The sequence below is a fragment of the Chiroxiphia lanceolata genome, chromosome Z (genome assembly GCF_009829145.1).
Source record: "Chiroxiphia lanceolata isolate bChiLan1 chromosome Z, bChiLan1.pri, whole genome shotgun sequence".
Lineage (NCBI taxonomy): Eukaryota > Metazoa > Chordata > Aves > Passeriformes > Pipridae > Chiroxiphia > Chiroxiphia lanceolata.
Window position 1 is genome coordinate 39,220,967 of NC_045671.1, and position 22,674 is coordinate 39,243,640.

Genomic DNA, 22,674 nt, shown 5'->3' on the forward strand with positions numbered 1-22,674 from the left:
GCCAAATAAAACCTTCTTTAACACCTTAGGATTGTGCCCTGACTGAACAAACATCCTAAAGGGAGTTTTCTGAAGCTTTCTGCCTTCACTTGACCTCATGTCATGGGAACTGAAGGAGATTTGGTATTGATTTGGGGGGAATGGATTTGCTCCAGTGCTGATGTCTCAGTGGACCACAGCATGGGTTTATAATATGACATCCTGAGCTGGTCAGCAAGCTGGCCTGAGGTGTGGCCTCAGAGGGAGGGTTAGAGCACTGGCCTCTCCTTAGAAAGGAGAGATAAAGGTGAAAACACCAAAAAGTTTCATTTTTCCTTGTTAAATTTGCCTACTGACCTGCTGTGTGCGCTCCACAAGGGACTGGGTGTAGAAGTCAGGGTGGAAAAGCAGATGAAGGGTGGAGATCATGTGCTGAAGTCCACTGGAAATGATGGACAGATCCGCATGGCTTTTGAGGGGCTGGAGCATACCCAGGGAAGGGAATGGAGCTGGGGAAGGGTCTGGAGCACCAGGAGCAGCTGACGGAGCTGTGGGGTCTCAGTCTGGAGAAAAGGAGGCTCAGGGATGACTTTCTCACTCTCTGTAACTCCCTGAAAGGAGGGTGGAGCTGGGGGCAGTTGGGCTCTGTTCCCAGAGAACAAGGGACAGGATGAGAGAAAGCAGCCTCAAGCTGTGCCAAGGGAGGCTCAGGTTGGTTAAGAAAGAGTTTCTTCAGTGGAAGGGCTGTCAGAAAATGAAGGGGCTGGCCCCGGAAGTATTCGAAAACTGTGTAGACATGGTGTTTAAGGACATGTTTTAGTGGAGGAACTGGCAGTGCTTGGTTAATGGTTGAACTTGATGATCTGAGAGGGCCTTTCCAACCTAAATAATTCTACAGTTGTGTGAGTCCAGCCTCAGAGATGCAAGAGCAGCACATTCCCTCACTCATACGCTGCCTCCGCCCAGGCCTGCTCAGGTTTGAGTTACAGAACCCAACATGATCAGAATGCCATTACTTTCTGTGTTACACAGCTCCATGGAGCACCAAAGGGAGAGATCTTTTGTGAGCCAGATGCTTTCTGTCTCTGAGGGAATATATGCTATAATGTCTTGAAATTCTGCGCAAACACAGCTGATCTGTGTGATTTTATAGCACAGATGGTGGTTCTTCCTTGCGTTATTGTCCAGTCCTTCTGAAATTCCTCTGCAGAACTTCACATTCAAGTTTAACAGCATTATTCCCTTCCAAGGAAAAATATCAACAAAACATTTCAGCATGAGCTCAACTTGACCTCTTTGATGAGCTTTCACTTCATCCTTGTGCTGCTGAACTGCAATTTAGATTATTTTCTCTACAGAATGGGTTCCATGGATTATCAGAGAATTTGTGACCTCCAGGCTACATTGAACAATCCCATTATTTATATAATATATAATATATAATATATAATACATAATGCATAACAAATAATATAGAATATATTACATACAATATAAGATATATAATAATAGTGTATACTGTATAACATAATGCCATATAGGACTACAGTTATTACAATGCAATATAATACAATGTATTTTATATTCCTTATTATATTTCACATATTATGTATTAAATATTAATTACTAATATGCTACTACTATTACAATAAAATAGCATGTATTTAGATATTATATGTAATATTTTTAGCTATTATGTTTCTATATTTATTAATTCATATTTATTTTACATGCAATTTATAATGTATAACTATACATACTATAGTAGATAACTTTTAGAATACAATACATAGTATGTGTAATAGTATATAGTTTATATACTATGTATATATTCTATAGTGAGGCAGTATAAATTATGTTATCTGCATTTTAGCCCTGTGTTTGAAGATTTGAACATTATATCTTCAGGTTAGTTTTGCAACTGTTGTCTAATTAAGTGCATATAAAGGTTTCATTTAATCCCAGTTTTTGCATGTTTAGAGCATTGACTCAATATTCTTCCTCCCTCAGGAAGGAGGTATAAGAGCAATAAGGGAATAAATGTGTGAATGAGATTGTTGTGAATAAGTGTGGTGGATTTTAGTTACTGTACAGTTATTCAATTTCCTGTGGTTTTTCGGTTGCTTTTTGTTTGTTTGCTTGGGTGGGTTATTTTTTTCGTTTCATTGATTTTTCGGTTTCAATCTGAATAAAATCTTCTTCTGGATGAAGAAAACAGAAATTCAAAATGATAGAGAGAAGTTATATATGAATGATATTTGCAGTAACCTGTTCTTTTGAGAGCCTAATTTCTCCATTAATGAAGTCAAAATTGTATGTTTGAAGTAAAAATTAATCTTGAAGTCAAACTAGGGGCCTTTTAATCCCATTCCTTAAAACATGTATTTACATAACATCATGTTACATAGTCCATTCCTGCTATATCTGCTCTGTTTTGTGTACATTTCCATACAGGAAAAGCAGGTAATGGCCTTGCTATTTAATGTTAAGTTTGATTCTTGTTCTCAGAAACGAGCATGAACTACGTAGCTGAACAACTTGTAGCACATTGGGTAAATGGAATATAATCTTGTATAAATATTTAAGAAGTTTTCTGTAGTTATAGAACTTCCCTGAAGAACTTTAGAGAATTTCCCTGGAAGGAACACAGTCTCTCAGGGAGAGAGTTAATTCAAAACCAAAGTAGAGCAGCTGACTGCTCATATCCCCCTGCTCTGCTGAAATGTTGATTGATTCAGGAGGTGGTCTGGAAGGTGATGACACTGACGTTAAAAATATATAAAATTACTCGCCCTCAGCAAAATACACAGAGAAGGAACCCCGCAGCAAGGTGTGATCCCAAAAAAGATGTTGCACAGAAGACAAGCTGTTGTTGAGGAGGGAAGTGTGTATTTGATGGTTTTATGGTGGATTTTTGCTGTTCATCCTTGTCTTGAACAAGTCAGGGCTCATTGGTCAGAAAGGAAGAGCACGGAGACCTCCTGCTAAAGATGATGTTAACAAAGTAAAAACGCCGTCTCAGGGACACACTCTGTGGTGAAAACCTAAGAGATGAGTGATTTAACCAACGGGAATTGCAATTAAATGGAACTTTTCTATCCATAGCTTAGTCAATGTAAAATTTCAAGCACAGCCTAGGCAAGGCAATTTGCATACTTTTTGTTTAACACTATAGCACTGCTCTAGACCTCTCCATGATGACATCATAGAGCATCAGAAATGCAATTGTCTTGAAGAAAATTTAATTTTAATCTTCCTGAGTGACACTTTCATGTTAAAAAGAAGTGTGATAATAAAAAAAACCTCTTAGAGTGCTAAGGACACCTGCCTGCCCTCTTTAATCAAAAATGCTCTTTCATAAAAAATATTGTTTTCAGACTTTAATATATATATATATATTAAAAATATTAGGTTTAACTGTATTTGTAACATTCTACTGAAAGGAAGGATTAATAATTTTTGCCATAATTTTAACACAATAATAGGCATAAAAATTTAGAAGAATCAGTATGGTGTGTCATTTATAACATTGAATCATGTTTTGTAATTTAAGTTTTATAGGAAGGAACAATAATATTTAAAAAAATATAGAAAGGAAAATGCATAGAAAGGAAAAATACAGAAAGAAAAATGTAGTAAGAAAAGAAATACCTTTTTTTTTCAAGAGAAAACAGCAAATACAAACCTTCCCTTCCACAGGTTCTGCCCTAGGCAATAGTATTTGGTTTTTCTCCTTAGTGTGTTGGTGTCCCTGGGTAGAAATATCAAGAATTATCATCATTATCATAAGGAAACTGTAACATCTTTTAATTCTCTTAATTATTTTTTCAGTGATCTATGATTGTGCTTGGAAGTACCTATGCTTCTCAAAACAAAAGCAAAGAAACTATCTAGGAGAATGTTCTCAGCAGAAATCCTGCCTAAATTTTTCCTGGTTTACTGGTTTTGTAGTGATTCAATTTTTTAACTTTAAGTGTTTAAGTCTTGAGCACAGGGGTGGAGGCACTTCTGGTAAAATGCACAACTCTTTGTTGAATTCCTTTCTGGAGGGCTCACCTGAGATGGAACAACACTGTACTGACAGCTGTGGGATGAGTTTTGGCCCATTAAATCTAGTGTACAAAAAATCCCATGGTGGCAAAACGAGGTTTCACTAGCAGTGAAACTCTATGTTGCACCTCATTTGTGGGATTGTGAAGCTTTAGAGGAATGGATTATTGAAAGTCTTAAAAACTGGTTTTTATCACATCCAGGTCCTTACCTGGAAATTCTAAACCTCATCACATTTGTGCTTTGACAACTTGGTCAGGACACCTCTCCAGCCACTCTTACACTGTAAATGCTCCAGGAGGTTTCTACCAAGGACTCAAATACAGACAAACCCCAGGGATGTGGCCCATGTAGCAGCACAAGTCCTTTCGTCTTTTTTCTGGAGCTCTTTGTGGGCCCCTCAATCTCTAATTGGAGTCTGCGAAAACGACAAATTCATTGTTGTCTCCCCATTGTGCTTCTGGGCAGAAGCAGAGGCTGTTGTGTGTCACTGCTGGTACAGGCAGCTCACAGACACATTGATGCAGACTTCATCTGCTGTTGGACCTCTCTTCTTCCTGGAGTTTATTGTTTGTTTGATTGTGGGGTTTGGGTTTTATCTTCTTTTTTTTTTTTTTTTCTTTAATAATAGTCTCAGACCATAACTGCCTGCATCTTTTATCTCCTCTTTTGGAAACACCTTCCCTCCTAAATTCTCAATGTCTCAGTGTTCTCAGCTTGTAAGGTTTTCCACATGTCTTATATTTTAAGGCTGGATAATTCTACTGAGTGAGAAAAGTCGCAGCTGGGTTCATCTTCTCTCACTTGCTTGAGGTGGGAATACTGGGCTTCTAGAACAGGAAGGAAAAAGAGAATCAAGGCTTGGTCAAAAAAACAGAGTATTTATGTATTTTCCCTTCAAAGTGCCTCTTGCTTCTCCTGAACAGACACATTTCAGGGGAACCAGACTGACTCTGCTGCATTTATGGGTTTGGTGTGGCAGTTTTCATCTGAGTGAAGTCATCTAGGCATAAGATACAAACAAATCACGGTGTTAATCTACCCTGCTCCTCTGTTCTTCTGGCATGATCTTTTGGTGACTGAGATGAATTTACATCTGCAGTGGGTTTGTGTGAAGAGTTATTAACAATTTCAGTCAGAAAAAAGGAGCAAAGCTTTTGGGTATGTAAGTTAACTGGCCATCTTAGTTATTTTAAGACATTGCTCTTCCCTACAAATGTTGTCTCATTTATAACTTAAGGGCATCACACCTAGCAGCTAAAGCATCTTTACTGTATTTCTTCTGTCCATGTATGCAATGTTTCTTGTGAATTTCTTTTAAAAGCAATGAAAAACTGGTAAACTCAGCATTTCACGGTGTTTGAACCATGTTCTACTGCAGAATGCAAACAGGTGAGGCTCTAACCCACGTCCAAAAGCAATTCAGTTTCTCTCTTGACTAATCTTTTTCAGATAATCTATGTGGCATCCCATTTGTGGGACTGTGAAGTTTTAGAAGAATGGATTATTGAAAGTTTTAAAAACTGGTTTTTATCACATCTTATTCTGTCACCAGATTTCATATTTCATTAAGCTTCTCCACATTTCAGTTCCATCATTGTTCCCAGAGTTCAAGGGAAAAAAGCCAGGGAAGACTGAGAAACATAAAAGGAAAATATGAACAAAATAACCATCTCAAGCCAAGTGTTGGTGGGAGGTGCTATGCATAATGGGGCAGTCCCATTATGCATAAAACAATCATATGATAGAGGATAAAGAAGAGTCACAAATAATGGTGGAAAAGTATTCTATAAAGAATTTCAAGTATAATTACCAAAGGCGTTATTAATTGTGGGGAAAAGCACTTTGACCAGTGTTTCCTGTGATTTAGAATGTTTACCAAAGGTGCCCACACAACTTGCCAGGCCAGTAAAAAAGAAAGGCTATAAAAAAGTTGGGCCAGGGAGGGAGGAGCCTGTGTGTTGTGCCTCCAGGCGCATTTTGATGGTGCTAAACAACCTTCTTAATTCATCCAAGCATTATTCATTCTCGTGCCTGGTGCCATGTCTGATGTAACCTTGCCAGACTGCACTGTCAGCCATCTCCATAGTATAGCTTTTTTCTGTGTCTTAAAGCTGTCTGTCTGCAGTGCCATGGCTGCAGCTGGTATTTCCTCCCTGTTCCCAGCATCATAATCCACGACAGGTCCTCAAAAGGTGAAGTTCAGTGCTTTCTTTCGTAATTTCTGCACCAAATCTCTTTGTGGATCTTGGAGACAGTATTCCTGAACTGTATTGACTCACACTAGAAACCACAGAAGGGTCAGAGCTGTTGCCCCTTGGAGAGATCCAGCTTGGAATCAGAGACTGAGCAGCCAAGTTAAGCACAACACGCTTGCATGGTGACTGCTTTGGCATGGAACGCTAAATGTCAGGATTATCATCTATGAAAATTATCTATCTGCTACTCTCAAGGGAGTCCTGTAAAGATACAGAAGGAAAACTCCCTTCAGGGTAGTCTTCAGACTACAAAAGCTCCAGACGCCCACAAGGACAGTAAAACAATGTCTAAGGCGAGGTTGGATGGGGCTTGGAGCAACCTGGGATAGTGGAAGGTGTCCCTGCCCATGGCAGGGGGTTGAAATGAGATGAGCTTTAAGGTTAGTTAGTTGTAACTAGCTGTAACGTATATTTTTGTTTATGCCATTGTGTCACAGTGATATATGGCTCTTTGTAAATCTAAAGATATATCAAAGGATTCCTTATTTATTTTTAGCTGTAATGGTCTAAAATATTCTCTGTCATAACTTAGCAAAAACCAAAGTGAAGTCACAAAAAAATTATAAGCCAAATGAAATGGAATCTGAGAAAGATCTCATTGAAGAAATATATAGTAATTGGGCAGCAAAATATTGTCCCTAGTCCCAGCAACTAGAAATCTGGAAGATTTATCATGTATGGCTCTCCAGCTTCTTTCAAAGCTAGTATCCAATCCTGATTTAAATGTATAAATTCTATGCCATATTTGAAGGGATAAGGTCAGTATTTTCATGGGTAAATTGTACCATATAGTCTGGAGTCTATTTCTTTGCTAAACTTCATATCCTTTTACGATCCTATCACAGGACTGACAGTACAGAAAGCTCAGTGTTTTCAAGTTACAAAGAGAAGCCTCGTCCTTCATGAAACAGAATAGCTTTTAGCTCTGTGGCACATCCTTCGGTAGAACCATGTCCTCAGAAGCGCAGTTTACTACTGCAAAATGGTGTGTGGACCTGGGGACTGTCAGCAGTGTCCTCTAGAAAGACCCAGTTCAAAAGTCGTTGCTTTCTTGGCTAAAAGTAGGTTGAAAAATCCCCTCGTGGTTTCTTGCAAGGGACTCTGCCCACCAGACTGAGCCTCCAGACAGCTGCCAAGATTTATCTGGCTGAGTCCATTATTTTATCTTGCTGCGCAATCAAAGTGAGAGAAAAAGATACTTGCATAGCTTTATGAGCACTGAGCCCACATGAGGCACATTTGATATTTTGGCTGGGAACTTTCTGTTTTCCAGCTTTGCCAAGTCAAGAAACATGCCAGGAAAAGAAACTAGTGAATAATTAAGTCTTCCTTTTTCTTTTTTTTTCTCCTTGGAGACTTCTCAGTTGACTTTAATTATTCTCTCTTTCTCTCTTTTTGTCTCTCAGCTTGAGAATTTTCTTTGTTTTTAATTTTGGTGGTTTTTTTTTTTTTTAAATGAGCTTTCTTGCCAAACAGGTTTGTTTAAGTTCTCACCATTCTACTAGTTACTAACAAAACAACTCAGCTTTCAAATACCAAGCCAGAAGAAGAGTTATATTGTGGGGAAAGGGAAATGGGGATGCAGCACTAATTTTTTTTTATTACTATTGGTGTTAGGTTGTCAATGCTGTTAAATGACTCCTGTGTTGATGTGATTTCAGTCATGGGTCCTCCCTCTTTTCTTCCTGCTCCTGGCTATGTTCTGCATCCTTTTCCCTGTCCCTTATGTGAGATTATCCTCCTGTCATCTTAACACTCATCTTCTTTATGACTTGATCACTGTGGTTCCCTGGACACATGAGAGGAATTGCTGTAGGAAAGACAAAGAAGATGTTAATAGCAAAAGTTTTTGGGTTTGACTGGGATATCTTTTCTTGCCAGCAGTGCTGAATTTAGATCAAGAGGCATTCTAAAATATAATTCTTAGTAAAGAAGATTATTAGTGAATTGATTATTAGTAAAATAACTATTAGTAAAGAAACTTCTCATGCATACTTGCAAAATCCTCAGTGAAAGGTCCAACATGATTGTGATCCCTAAGATTCTAGAACAGACAACATACTTTATTTTCCTTTCCCACCTGCCACGCTGGGGAATTTTTATGTTTCTTCTTGTTTAAAGGAAAGCACCAATTTCTACTACCTGAGTGTGGCTCCTCATTTAAAATATAAGTCCTTGCTGGTAAAATCTAGGACAGTGAAAGCCAAGCCATGGTGCTGGGAACTCTCTGCAGCTGCTTGTGGGATTGTGCTAGTTTTAGCTGGGGTAGAGCTGATTTTCTTCCCAGTGGCTGATATGGGGTTGTGTTTTCGGTTTGTGCTGAACACAGGGTTGATGATATAGAGGTGTTTTTGTTGGTTTTGAGCAGAGCTTTACACAGAGCCAAGGCCTTTTCTGCTTTTTGTACTGCCATACTGGTGAAGGAGTTAGAGCTGCATGGGAATTTGGAGAGGGACACAGCCAGGACAGGGGACTGCAACTGACCCAAAGGATATTCCAGACCATGTGGTATCATGTGGGGGGGGGGGGGGGAAGGGGCAAATGAAGAGGGAGTACATTTGGATGTTGTTTGACTTCCCAAGTAATCCTTGCACATGACGGGGCCCGGCTGTCCTGGAGATGGCTGAATACCTGCTGGCCATTGGGAAACAGTGAATTAATTCCCTGTTTTGCTTTGTTTGTGTGTGTGTCTTTTTCTTTCCCTATTAATGTGTCTTTATCTCTCACTCTTCTAGTTCTCCCTCTGATCCCTCTGATGGGGTGATGAGAAAGGGATCATGTGGGACTTGGTTCCTTGGTGGGGTTAAACCACTACAGGAATTAAAGATACACACTGAGTATGCACTATTTACAGAATTAAAAATTATAAATTGTTTCTGAAGTGAGGACTATGGCACCATGGTCCTTCTACTCTTGAGAATAGAATCATATGATCATATATGTGCCAAAAGTTGATTTCTACAGGATGATTTGCCTGCAAATTAATACTTTACCTAAAAGAAGGATTGGATTTTTAAATTTTGAAATATCTTAAAAGAATATTTTTTGAACTATCAAAGCATATTGTCCTTTAAAAAGAAAACTTTTGGATTTGCTTTTTTTTTCCTATTTTTTTTTTCTAATTGACTAAGTTCGAAAAATGAAAAAACCTGAGTTTAATGAAAGAGGTACCTTGTCTCAAAATGTTTTCACAGTGTTCCTTAAAAAAACCCCAAAACCTTGAAGATCTGTCTTTTCAACTTAAGCATATTTAATTTCTCTTTTAAAAAACTTTGTTCGTGCAAAGACAGGAACTGTTTTTCCCCCAGGTGTAATTAGGATCTTCTGTGCTGTCACTCACACTAAAAGCTGTCTTTATCTTATCTGTTCCTGAACACAAGGCCAAGAGATTAAAAAGAGAATCTATGCAAAACAAATAACTGCTTTGTTGGACTAAAATATCTAATGCTTAGAAAAAATGTGAGAGAAATTATATTTTGTACTGTATCCTGAAAGTTGTTGAGGAGAACATTTACGTTTCCCTACTTTGCAAAATTTAGCTGTAAAGGTTCAGGCAGTTGTTCTTTTAGTGCCTTCTGATTCCTGTCGTCACATTCAGATAAGATTTTTCTTGGGATTTCAGGAAGAAAGGATTGCCAAGCACTCAGATTTGATTTTTACAACTACATTTAAACAGAGGCTGATTTTTGCAGGGATGCCTAGGGGACCCAGACACATCTTTTCAAGAAAAATGAATGTTAACTTGGAATTGCAAGATAAATTTTTTTCACTCCATTCAAAAAATATCTTTTTGCATATACAAAGTATTAGAGAAGTGTCCCGTGCTGGTAATTATTTTTGCTTCATTTGTTTTTATATGTTTTATACAAAGAAGAGTAATGTGAAGCTCACACCACAGATTGTAGAGACAGCTCGAGTTGACCCAGACAATGAACAACAGGGATCCACGAAATTAGTCAGGAGGGACATTTCTGCCCACCAGAGAAGAATTCCTCTTCACCAGCTGTGATACCATTTAGCGGTGACAACATACATTTTCAATGCCTTGTTTGCAACTGCTCCGTGAAATGATGATTTAGGGTCACATTCTGCTTGCTGGAGCTGCTCATGGCTTCTGCTGTGACCAGACAACTACCATGGGGAAGGTGCATAGGATTGTGTCCTCCAGAAGGGAATTCCCAGCGCTCCAAACCCTGGGCCCATCCTTCACCAGTGAGAGTTAGAGATAAACTTTCCCTGTGGGTGGTCTGGGCCAGCCATGCCTGTCCTCAAATTGGCCACAGCAGGCACAGTGGGTGACAAGGTATGAGATGGGGCAGCAGTTCTTGTGTTCATGAATGTTTTGCTCCAAAAGCATTGCAAATACCTTGTTAAGAACATTTTGCAGGAACTGCTTTGGGAATGGAAGGGGCTGTAGACGTTCCCATGAACTTTGTTACCCCTCCTTCCACTCACCCCCCTTGAATCTCAGCCTTGGACCAGCCAGCATGTGTCTGATGAAAAGCCTCTCATGTATATGCTCATCTTGCACTAAGTGAGACGTAGCTGGATATTTACATGGCTTCCGGAATGCTTGGTCTTTCTCAAGGCCAAGAAAAATAAAGTCATCAGTCACCCCCCATAATGAAAAATGAGGTGCTGCTCCCAGCCATCTGCAGCAAGCTTTACTTGATTGTTTGTATATTTTATTTTTTTAATAACCTTCTAAGACTTAGTTCAAATTATTTTGCTTCCAGAGCCTTTGCCCCTAAAGAAGCAAATAGCCTTTATTTTTTTCCTTTTTTCAAGGAAGTATATGTACAGAGGGACATCTTTGCATGATTTTTGAAGAGCATACCGCCAGAGGAAATGTTAGTTTGGGACAGGCTGGGACTACAGACTGACAGTAGGAGGTGCAAAGAGGGATACTGTCTTTGTTAAAATTAAATGAAAGCTGGAAGAAATCCGTTCATTAAATTGAAAACAGCATTATCCAGTACTAATTAAACATGTATCTCTAAAATACAGTTTTTGCTTTTCATTTGAAGTCTCAGGCAAAAGATACCTTGTCTGACTCTCTCCCGGAGCATGAGCAGGTGAGGATGCGTTTGAACAAAGGATTACCTTTTATAAAAGTCTTAGACAAGGCTTAGGGAAAGGAACAGAGAAAATACTAATAACCACAAACCAAGCTTTGCTGGGGGCTCGGCCTGCAGGAGAGGAAGCCCACTGGCCAAATATGTAGTGACCTGTAAGCAACAGGATAAGCCACTGCTGGCTGTGCTCACGGGGGCAGATATTTTTGTATGAGATAAAGCCATTTCTCTTTCAGCATAGTGACTGGTATTGGCAGGAGCAGATTATTCAAAAATAGCTGCAGAAATGTTTGTTGCAAACAATAATGAGAAATCATGGTTTTGAGAGATTCTGATTTTTTTTTTTTAATATATATATAGGTTATATATTACCTTGTGGCAGGACAAAACATGCTGAAGCAAATTATTTTATCAGCTCCAAAAGAGCTCATTAGAAGGGAAAGGTTCTCAAGAAATTAAATTTACATTTACAAAAGCCAAGTATTCTGCTGCAGGTTTAATCCACATCTGCACAGGTAGCCACGGTGTTTTGGTCCAGGTGTGTGTTGCTTTCATGAGCTGGACATCACAACCTACTGCGCCTCATATAGCTTAGTCCCTGTGTAACAGAAAGAAAAACTGTGGTTTTGTAGGGAATATGTACATGCAAAGAGCCCAGGACATGAGAGAGATGCCAGTTCCCAAGATGACACCAGGGATGTTCACACTATTTGTTTAGGAAAGTTGACTTGGGGAGTCTCTGCTCTGGGCTCCATCAATCACACAGTAACAAGGACTATAATTATAACATTTTACTTTAAAGTTCCTCCATAACTTGCTATAAAATAGTGTGTTTCTCCCAATATTATGCCATGTGAGGGTAAAATTATAAATAATGATGCTCTTCTGTTTGCAAAATTAAGTTTGTCATCAATAGTTGGCTAAATTGGTGCAAAGTATAGGTATGAGGTATCATTTTTTTGTTCAGTATTAGCAGACCAGCTACATATTATAAAGTACACTGTGTCAGATACTAAATAGATTGAATTATGTTAATCAATTGATACAGAAGGTAATGGTAATGGGTTGCCAGACTTAGAACAGATGAATCCTGTCCTTCTGTTTGGTGAGGGCTCCTCCATAATGTGAGTGGAGGCAGAAAGGAGGTAGGTAGAATGTGAAGTGTGCAGAAGGCACTAAAATGATGATATTTCCTTTATGACAGGTCTACTCAATAATATTTAACCACTTTTCTCCTTGTTCACAAATGGGAAATTATGGGAGTAGAGAAAAATTAGACATACCATGTTTCTGAATTTTCTGATTAGTAATACATGAAATTAAGGGCAATAATGACTCTGGTTGTGTGAAATAAGGGTATAATTCCTGATGGATTAGTTCAGACACATAGGAGCAGAGTACTTGTTTTAATTACTGTTAACAGAGCTATGAAGCTGTAAATTCCACTTTTCACTGTTCTTAATATTCTGCTGGTCTCTTCACAGAAGACACAGAATCACAGAATAGCTTGGGTTAGGAGGGACCTTTGACACTACCTAGTTCCAACCCAATATATAGGAAAGACTGAATTTTTATTCACCTCTGTGGTATCTTGGCACTGGAGGAGTTGTCACACAACCCAGGGGCTGTGTGGGGTAGTTGGCAAAGTGCTGAGGCCCCATTGGGGCAGCCAGGCTACAAATGCTCCTGTACACAATAAACACTGTTGTAACAGCTCTGGCAACTCATGGAGCTTCAGCCACACAGCAGCTGATTGTGTGTGCTGGACTGCAGGGGAGATATGCCAGTTCTTCACTCAAATAACATCAGGATTTCACCTTTGACTTGCCCTTGCTAATTAGCAGAATTCATCTTTTGTTTTGTGGCAATGCCCGCTGAAGGAAATTACCCAACCAGAGCCTGAGAGGACATTTGGTTACACTCAATGTGGGGTTTTCTTTCTTCTTACTGTTTTTTTTTTCTATTCAACTGAGCATGGCTCTTCCAGCAGTTTATGGGCAGAAATACTCATCACTGTGGGTTGGTTGGCTGATATCTCCAAGCCCCAGTTCCTGTCCCTACCCCAGCAGCCTTTCCTCATCCTCATCCTCACCTTTTGTCACAGCCAGATTCTTCCACAGCATCTGTCAGCTTGCAAATAAAATGAGGCATTTTTTTTCCTGTTAGCCTTCATATAACTTCTTCACCCAGACTTTTCCCAGGCCTGCCTCTTCCCCAAATGTGAGCCTTTCATAGTGGTATCTGCTAGTATGAAATGAGATAAATTTCCATTTGTGTGGAACAAAAACAATGAACCGATGCCACATTCTGTGTAATACTTAAGGCTTTTATTGCATCCCCTCTCCTAAAAGGGAGGAGAGGTGGTCGTGATAACAAGCTGTTTGTTTTACATTTGGCAGCAATTAGCCTGGCAAGGTGCTTATTCTGACAACTTTCTGATCAGGAGACAGGATGCAAGGAAAAGTCTTTTGTTGGGCTGCATTTTCTTGCTGCTGGTAATCTACTCCCTTTGATTGATTGTTGCCCAGATAGATTGTTACCAGAGGGGGATTATCCACAGCGCTGATAGTGAAAGGCAGAGGGGGTCTGGTTTATTTCTTGCTTGATTTACAGAGGAGAGTAAAACCAGGAGGGAAGGAGGAGTACGTGGGTGTGCATCTTTTGGAGTGTTCAGTCCCAAGCTCAGCTGCTCTGTTTGTGGTTAGCACACCCAGGTAGGGAGGGTGCACCCAGCACCCACAGGGATCCTTGCTTAGGCCACATGCAACCACAGGAGGAAAGAGCACTGTGGAAAGGTTGATACCAGTTTTTTTCCTAAATTCCTAAATTGTCCTGTGGACTTGGCTGACTGGGAAGCTGAGAGCTTATAGAAGGCTTTCAAAAGCAAAGAAAGCTGGAGGTAGACAGGTGATGTTTTGAAGACGAGGTATTTTGAGCTCTCTCACTACTAAACCATAAGGGCACCATCTCCCCTGTCTAAGTTTTAGACTGAAAGAACTTCTCTGATGTGTGACACTGGGTGTTTTCCACTTGCTCTAAAAGTCACCTGTCTGACATGGTTGAAAATATTTACAAGTCTAAGGACACAGTGTCTTAAGTCAACTGATGACTGAAGACCTCCAAATGACATCAGTGTAAATTTGTCTTGACCATGGCGGGATGGGGGGATGGGGAATCAATGTGACATTGTGTTGCACTAAAGCTTTGAATGAGTCAAGGTAAAGCTGCCAAAGGTTTCAAATGCTTTCATTCTTTCCAAAACCAACTCTGAAAAGAAGCTTACCAGCCATAAGGTTTAGGTTAACTATTTTCAAGGAAATGAAGAATAATCTTGGTTAATCTTAATGAAAATATTTATGATGAGCAAATGCACTAAAGAATAATATAAGAACAGATGAATAGGGGTTTTTTTAATATATCATTTACTTAAGGTGACAGAAAGCTTATGACAATTTTTTTTTAGTTTATTCCTAACACCTGTTTATCAGTTGTTTTCTGAAATAGTTAATTTTAAAAGGGCAACCTGGGTTAAAGGGTTCAGCTTTAGAAATTGGGATTGGAAAATAGTGGGAATTGCCCTTTTGACAATACATTTAATCATTCAGGCTTAACTTTTGTTTTGTGAATTTATTCCACTAATGTCTTATGTTCACATGCGCCAGACTCTGAAATTGAGAGAGTCACTTTGAGAAGGTTTAGTGATGCCTTCTGTCAGAAGTGAGTGAGAAGCTGAGACATATACAAGTATTTAAGGGAGTCTAATTTGAAAAGTGTGGACAGATGAATTGATAAAAGCTACCTACTTAATGTATGGTTTATGTAGGGAATACTGGTTTCTTTGGTTGAATTTGTGCCAGTAGCAGAGGTGAGGAAACTTTTTTTTTTCTCATGTAAATGCTCTTACGTTGTGAAATTTGACAGGATAACAATAATGCAGCTCTCAGAAATTGCTTCTCTCTTGAATAAATCCATAAATGAATTAAACTAGTCTGCAAATAATTTCCAAGTAAATTAGTGGGAGTTTTTAAAATGTCATTGCAAACTCCAAAAAATTCTTATTTTCACGTTGATTCTGTTGGCAGTTGCTGCTATAGGACCTTCTCTTTGTCAGAGATGAGGGTTTGTAGATTTAGATAATTTTTATATCCCCCCATCCCAGTAGTACAACCTGAAGCTTTCTGTGTGTTAAAAGGTGTTTTCTAGAAGTAAGAAAAAAAGTTAATTGAATATCTGTGAAACTGGTATCTGAACACATGGATTTGAGTTGGGGAACAAAATGTTGCTTATGTAAGGGGATAAGTGGGAACTGTGTGGTGGAAGTAGGAAATGGAGACTTTGGGATGTGTATCAAGTCTGTTAAGTTCTGCTGGGGAGTGTTTTTGTTTCTCTCCATAAGGGACGTGGGAAATGAGAAAGGCTCATCTCAGTGCACAGGCTCCCCTGAGCTGTCCACACTGAGCAAACCCACAAAGTTTTAGGTTTCAGATGAAGTTTATCTTTAAGTTTGATGGACTGTGTAAAATGACCCATGTAATGCCTGATGAACACTTTTTTTCCTAGGACAGAAAGGAAGTGAAGCATCTGCTGTCTGTCCTAGTTACAGGGGTTGGGACCAGTTAATCGCTATGTGGGTATAACCAAAACTGTGTATTCTACACCCTCTATGTCATTTCTCATGGACTGTTAATAAATGCATTGTTTGCAGCAGCTGCCCAGGGCACACCTGACACCTCAGGCTACAAGCTGGGTGTTAAAGAAACCCTGTGAGGCAGGAGAGTTTTCTTTTGTTTTCACACCAAGGACTCAGCTGTGGTAACTCCCCTCTGGAAAGGCATTAACAACTTCACACCCAACCTGAAGGGTCATCTCTGCTAATGCGTCACCTTGGACTGGCATAACAGGCGGCTGCAACACCTAGACCATCAAAGAGTCCAAAAATATCCCATGACTCACAGAATTAAATCACCCATTGTGAAACTCCCTACCCTGGGGGAGGTATTGGGCATTCCCACCTGAATTTGAGCATATATAAACTTAGGGTCTGGGGACTTCTAGTAAAACTCATAGGATCCAGAGGAGGACCAGAACTCCAACAGGAGTGTGACTGCCACTCTCAACAAGATTGTGATCATCACTTCAACAGAACTGTGACCATCTGAACCAACAGGTTTTCCTTTCCTTTTACTTTGCACCCTGGAGGGCCATGTGGTGCTCAGCGCAGGGGCTAACAAACACCATTCTGCACTTGTCCCAGAGTGAGGTGTAATACATCTGTCTTTGGGGGTTAAAACCAGTTTTTCTCTGTATCATTGTATTTATCGTGATCTTTTTAGTCAGTTGTAACTCTGACTTGCAATCTCTCTTGTTGAGTTAATTTCTCCCACCAGTTTACTTTTAAACCAGCATACTGTCTTATATATATTAATGTGCAAGTATCTGTATTTCCTGACTGACACACCTGTATCAACGCCAGCAATTGATCCGCCTGTGTCCAGAGGTACCTGTGGACGTCAGTCAGCAAATCCAATGGGATTTGGTCATGTTAGCTTCCTTCCTTCATGGATTTGAAATTATTTGCGGAAGCAAATAACAACAAAGAAAAAACCTATCATAAACAAATCTCTTCCTCATCTCTTCTCTTTTTATAGATCACATTTCACTTCCCCATAAAATCTGCAATGATAGTTTTCCCCTCATGTTTGAAACAAACAGGAGTTGTGCAGACACAGTCACACAAAATGTGCCGGACAATTTTGTGTCCAACTCTTCTGAGCTGAATTACAATGGATTTGTTAGAACAAAGAAGTAGAGGTAGAGATAAAGCCTGAGCACTGAAGGCTTCTAGAGCTGCACCAATTTTTCCCTCAATCCAGCATTTTCAATGTTCAGGGTAAACCATGTATAAAAATGCAAGGAGTGAGAGATAAGCAGATATTCTGCTGGGTGTTTTAAGGCTCAGGCACTGAAAGGGTGAGAATAAGCGTGGGAGATCTTGTTAGTTGGAAAACAACAGCAACAACAAAACCCAACCCAAACCCTGTCATTTCCAGCTGGAAGAGACTATAGCTTGCCACTGTTTCTCCTTCTCTGCACATTCTTCAAGGAAAAGTAATATATTCTTATCAATTAATATTAATTGGAAAAGATTCAGGAAAGCCACTAAAAAATAGTTTTAGAAGCAGTTTTGGCATTTTATTACAGTACATTTTCAACATACATTTCAGTGTCACTAATTAGAGAGGAACATTTATTTCTACCTGTTGAATTTTTTTGGGTGTGTATATGAATTTCCAGTTTTGACTATTTTGGCTTTTTATTTGAACTAGGAAAAAAAAACCCAAACCAAACCAAAATAACCAAATAGTATTATTTTTTGTTGGCATAGTTGCTCAGCTTTTAAGGCCATCCACTTTAGGCATTTGTTTTATAAAGAGATGAAGGGGGAAATGTTGCTGTTTAGCCAGAAAGAAAAAAAGACAAGGTTTGTTTCTCCATCCTGAAATAATTTAAAATGCCCACAGGGGAGGGGTGGAACAGAAAAGGAATATGTCAGGGTATCCTCATCTTCATGTTTATATTGAGAAGAAAAGATAAGGGTAACTTATAAGGTTATATATAAGGTAAACTGATAAGGTAAACTGATGACTACTGAAAAACAGTTGTGCAGGTAGAAGAGGTTACTCACCCTTGGTCTTCTCCATGTGCCATCATCACCTCTCCAGCAGAGATTACCAACGAAATAGTTCATCAAATCTGGAACTTCCATGGTAAGATTATTCCTGAAATCACTTTAGAAAACCTTGGGTTAGACAGATTGAGTTGTGTAAACACATTTTAGTAACTTTGATATTCTAATGGTTAAACAAAGCCAGCTGACATAGCCCAAAACTTCCTGCAGCTTAAGGGAGAAATTTTTCTTAAAGACCAGTATTAAATTCAAATTAACCTTCCTTAGGTCTTCACATTTATTTCCAGAACTTTAGTTGTCCCGAAATGGTACCAACTATGTTGCACGACAAAATTACAAGAAGTAGGTTAATGACAACAATACACAGGAGGCAAAGTCACCTCAAAATCCGAATATAACTCTTCAAATCAGTGACAATGGCCTCCCTCTCTACCACTTCTTCTTTTTTTTTTTTTTTTTTTAAAGCATTTGGTCAGGAGTCCCTCACCTATTTCTCTTCACTGGTGATGGTGATCTTTTAGATATCATGTCTTTCAGACATATTTTTGCTATTTTATAAAGGATTTGAGAAATTAACCATCTATTCACAACTGTTCTTTCTCAGTGAGGCTCCTTTCTAGCACTGATACTGGGATAATGTAAAATCAGGGCCTTGGAAGAACCTCTTCATTCATCCTTGAACAGCCATTTTTGACAGGAAGTGTGGGAGGTTTAGTAAACCCATTAGACACAGAGCATGAGCCAGAACTTTAAAATTTACCATTTCTCTACCAAATCTGAACTGAAGAGATTCTCTCTTCTGAACAGGGAGAAGAGACTGATTTAAAAGGTCAAAAAGAAATTCTACGACCATCACAAGCTAAGCGAACAACTGGTAATGAAGAAAATTAGTTATTTATTCAATAGCACTAAGTAATTTTAAAAATGCTAATAATGAAGAAAAAGGTTAAGATTTAGGAAAGTGAAAAATCCCTACAAACACAATGTTTCTCTCTGCCATAGGACAATCATATTTTAGTAGAAGGCGAGTGGGTTTTATCCCTTTTTGTGAGAAGAGGATGTGTTCAAATAGCTCATGCCTTTTGATCCAACAAGCTGCTTCAACTATATTTTCTAAAAGTTCTCTGTTTTGCCTTTCTAACTTCAGTAAAGATCACACACTACCTATGCTGGGGAGACCAATCTGTCTTTTTTGACTGGAAATACTGAGAGGGAGATTACTGCAACATCTGTAATGACCGAAGTAGTCCCATTTACAAGGTTCTCAGATTGGGCTGGAACAGGAAATAAGTTTTTGGGGATGTAAAACTAATTCTCTCACTTTGGAGGGGGAAAGAAACCGCAGGACTATTGTGCCAGCCCAAGAATAATAATGCTCTTATACCTCTTCTGGAAGAGTCTCACAAAGTTTCCAAATGCTTTAGTCTTTCTCTGAGAGCTTGTAAAGTTTTAGAAGAAACAGAGAAAAAAACCAGGAAGTGCCAACTTGATGAAACTCTCTTTTGCCTGTGCTGGTAGGTGGGTGCAACCACAAATAAACAACCTGTTTACAAAGCACAGGTTACACCATTCTGCATTATTTGGAGCTAGATTGGGGCATACAGAGAGAGGGTTTTGAGGAGACGTGGACATATTGCACTGGGAAAGACATAAGGACATGTCCCTCTGGTTCTGCTCTGAATCATGATCGCTGTCCAGGTCACCTGTGAAAAGGGAGGAAAAATTATGCTGTTACCTTCATAGGTGAAGTATTCTTGAATTTAGGAGTTTTCTCATAGGGATATATTTCAAACTTATGACAAAAAAGCCACAATAGAATGTGTACCTTATCAAGGCTTCACATAAGCCATTCTTCCTGGGTTTAGTCTCAAACACAGCTTTCAGTTTGCGTGTAAGCAAATGCAGAGCAAAGCTCTTTTGAAATTCCTCAGTTTGATATATTTTTTTGCTGACATCATAACAAAACGTAAATGTTGTGTGAGTTTTCTGCAGCTCTGCGTCTGACCCCAGTTACTCCAGACATTTGTCTTGAGTGTACTCTGAGGGTTTCTGACTCATAGCCATCCTTTGGCTCTGCTGCTCTGAGCTTCAGGTGTGCAACAAAAGGCAAACAGTGAAAAATTTTGTTCGGTAAATGCCTAAGGAATTACTATAGCTACTGCCAGATAAAAGAATCTTGCCTTTGAAAGATAAATATTCATTTACATCACATGAATTAGGCGTCTACCAGAGAATAATTGGAAATTCCCTCTGAGATATGTCTGGAGCTTAGAAATACATCTCCTGTTCCACTATATTTGCTATGCTTGTAGAAAAGTTAACATACTGGATATCTGCTTTCAATTACCAAATTAAAATACAATTAAGCCGTCCAAGTGAACAAACAATGATTTCTTTAAAATCTGATTTTAAAAAATGTAAAAATGTTTGTGGGAATCAGATTGGCATGGTTAGGATGTTTTCACTTAGGGAAATCCTGTATGTTACCACCTGGAACAGGCAACAGCCTCCCTTTCCCTTTCCCTTTCCCTTTCCCTTTCCCTTTCCCTTTCCCTTTCCCTTTCCCTTTCCCTTTCCCTTTCCCTTTCCCTTTCCCTTTCCCTTTCCCTTTCCCTTTCCCTTTCCCTTTCCCTTTCCCTTTCCCTTTCCCTTTCCCTTTCCCTTTTCCCTTTCCTTCCCCCCCACTCCCGTCCCCTCCCCTTGTTTTCCTACCTTCCTCCCTTCCTTGTAACAGCATTTCCACCTCTGCCATAAGTCATTTAGGTTAAATGGAAGTAATATTTGCTTTTTTTTAAGTGATGTTAAGGGTAGATCCCCAGCTGAATTAAATGACCACAGAAATCAATGTTTGTGCAGACACAAAATGGGAGGGACCAAAATGGCAACTATTTGACAAAATATGCACTTTATTTGTAAATCTGAGATGGAAACTACATTAACACAGCAATAAAATTTCACAATTAAACACTTCATGTTTGAGAAGTCTGAAAGTAAAGGCAATTTACAGATTAAAATATATCTCTATGCTTCCTGAAACTGAAGCAGGATTTTTCTGTTTAAGAAAGCAGTCGATTTTCCTGCACTCCCAATATTTGAGCTCATCCTAGGTGACTAACACATGTGCTCTGAGCTTGGCTTAATGGGAAATCATGGCTTCAACTCCTGACTGCTCCTCTACGGCTTGTGTGATGTGGGATGTCAAAGAAAGCTGAAACGGAATGAGAGGAAAAAAGGATGGATCAGGGTGCCAGAAACCCCCTTGACATCCCAAGTGTTTGTGCAGCTGAACTGAGACTATGATGGTCTTTCCAGTCCCTCTGCCTCCCCATCCACTGTCGTGGTCTCTGCTCCTTCTATTCCAGTGTTACAGGGAATGGAACCCCCTCCTCTGCTCCTGCCTTGTGATCAGCTGAAGATCCTTTTGGGTACTTCCCTTCTCCTTTGAAAAGACCTTGCCTGTTCTTTTCTGAAAACGATCCCTTCCAGCTTTAATATACAATTATACTCCTCCTTGAAGCAGTAACAGATACTCATGGTGTTCTAACGAGCTGTTTCACTGCAGGCTTGAACAGATATTTCCATACCATGTGTACCCCATGGGGATATTTCTATGCATATTACTTTGACAAATGGGCAATTAAAACCCCCACACAACTCTAGTACCAGCATCACTGCCTCTTCGTCCCTCTCTATCCTGTTCACTATTCCCTCAAATGTGATTTTTTGAGTACTTGTTTGTTTTCAACCACTTTGAGGTATTAGCACTGCATGCAAACCTTAAATTGATCTAAAACACGGGATGGACTCACAGAGCTGAGACCATATTAAGTATTTATGTATGTCTCCCTGAGATAGTTGGCCCTTTGGAGTAGCACACAATGAGCACTGAATGTATTATTGATCTGTCTTGTATTCTGGTTATTATAGGTTATGATGTAAACTGGAAAGTGGACAAGTAGCTGAGCTTTAATTCCTCGTTAAATGGCAAGGTAAATAATGATTAAGTTTTGGGGTTTTTTCCCAAGGCTAAATGGGACTACTCAAATTCAGATTACTGTCAAACATTTCAGTTTGCTGATCCATTGCAAAAGGACAGTTTTTATCATACTCCCCATGAAATGAAGGAGAGGGTGTGGACATTATGGTGTCTCAGCTTGTGTTTTTTTGTGATCCTCTGGAGTGACTCTCAAGCTGTACCCACAGTGAGTTACACTTCCAGCCGTGGGAATTTGACCTATATGAAGGAACTTGACAGGGTATCATCTCTTATAATTTCTTATACCATTTATCACTACATTAACCCAAATGACTGGGTCATTCAGTTTCTGAGAAGTATGACTGGAGAGGAAGGTGCAACATGAATTTCCAGGCATTCTTGTGCACTTTTCAAATCTGCACGAGGAGAACCACCACCAGACTGGCTCAGTGAGTTTATTTGAAAAGACGACGATGCTTTACAGACACCCAGGGACACATTTCCAAGCCCTTCCTGGGGTTTTAGCTGCATGAGTCCCATCAACATCAATGGGACTCAAGCAGCCAAATCCACATGCATCACGCTACAAATGTACCCCTGAGGGCTCAATTCATAGCAGCAGAAACAACACAGGCCATTTTTACCCCC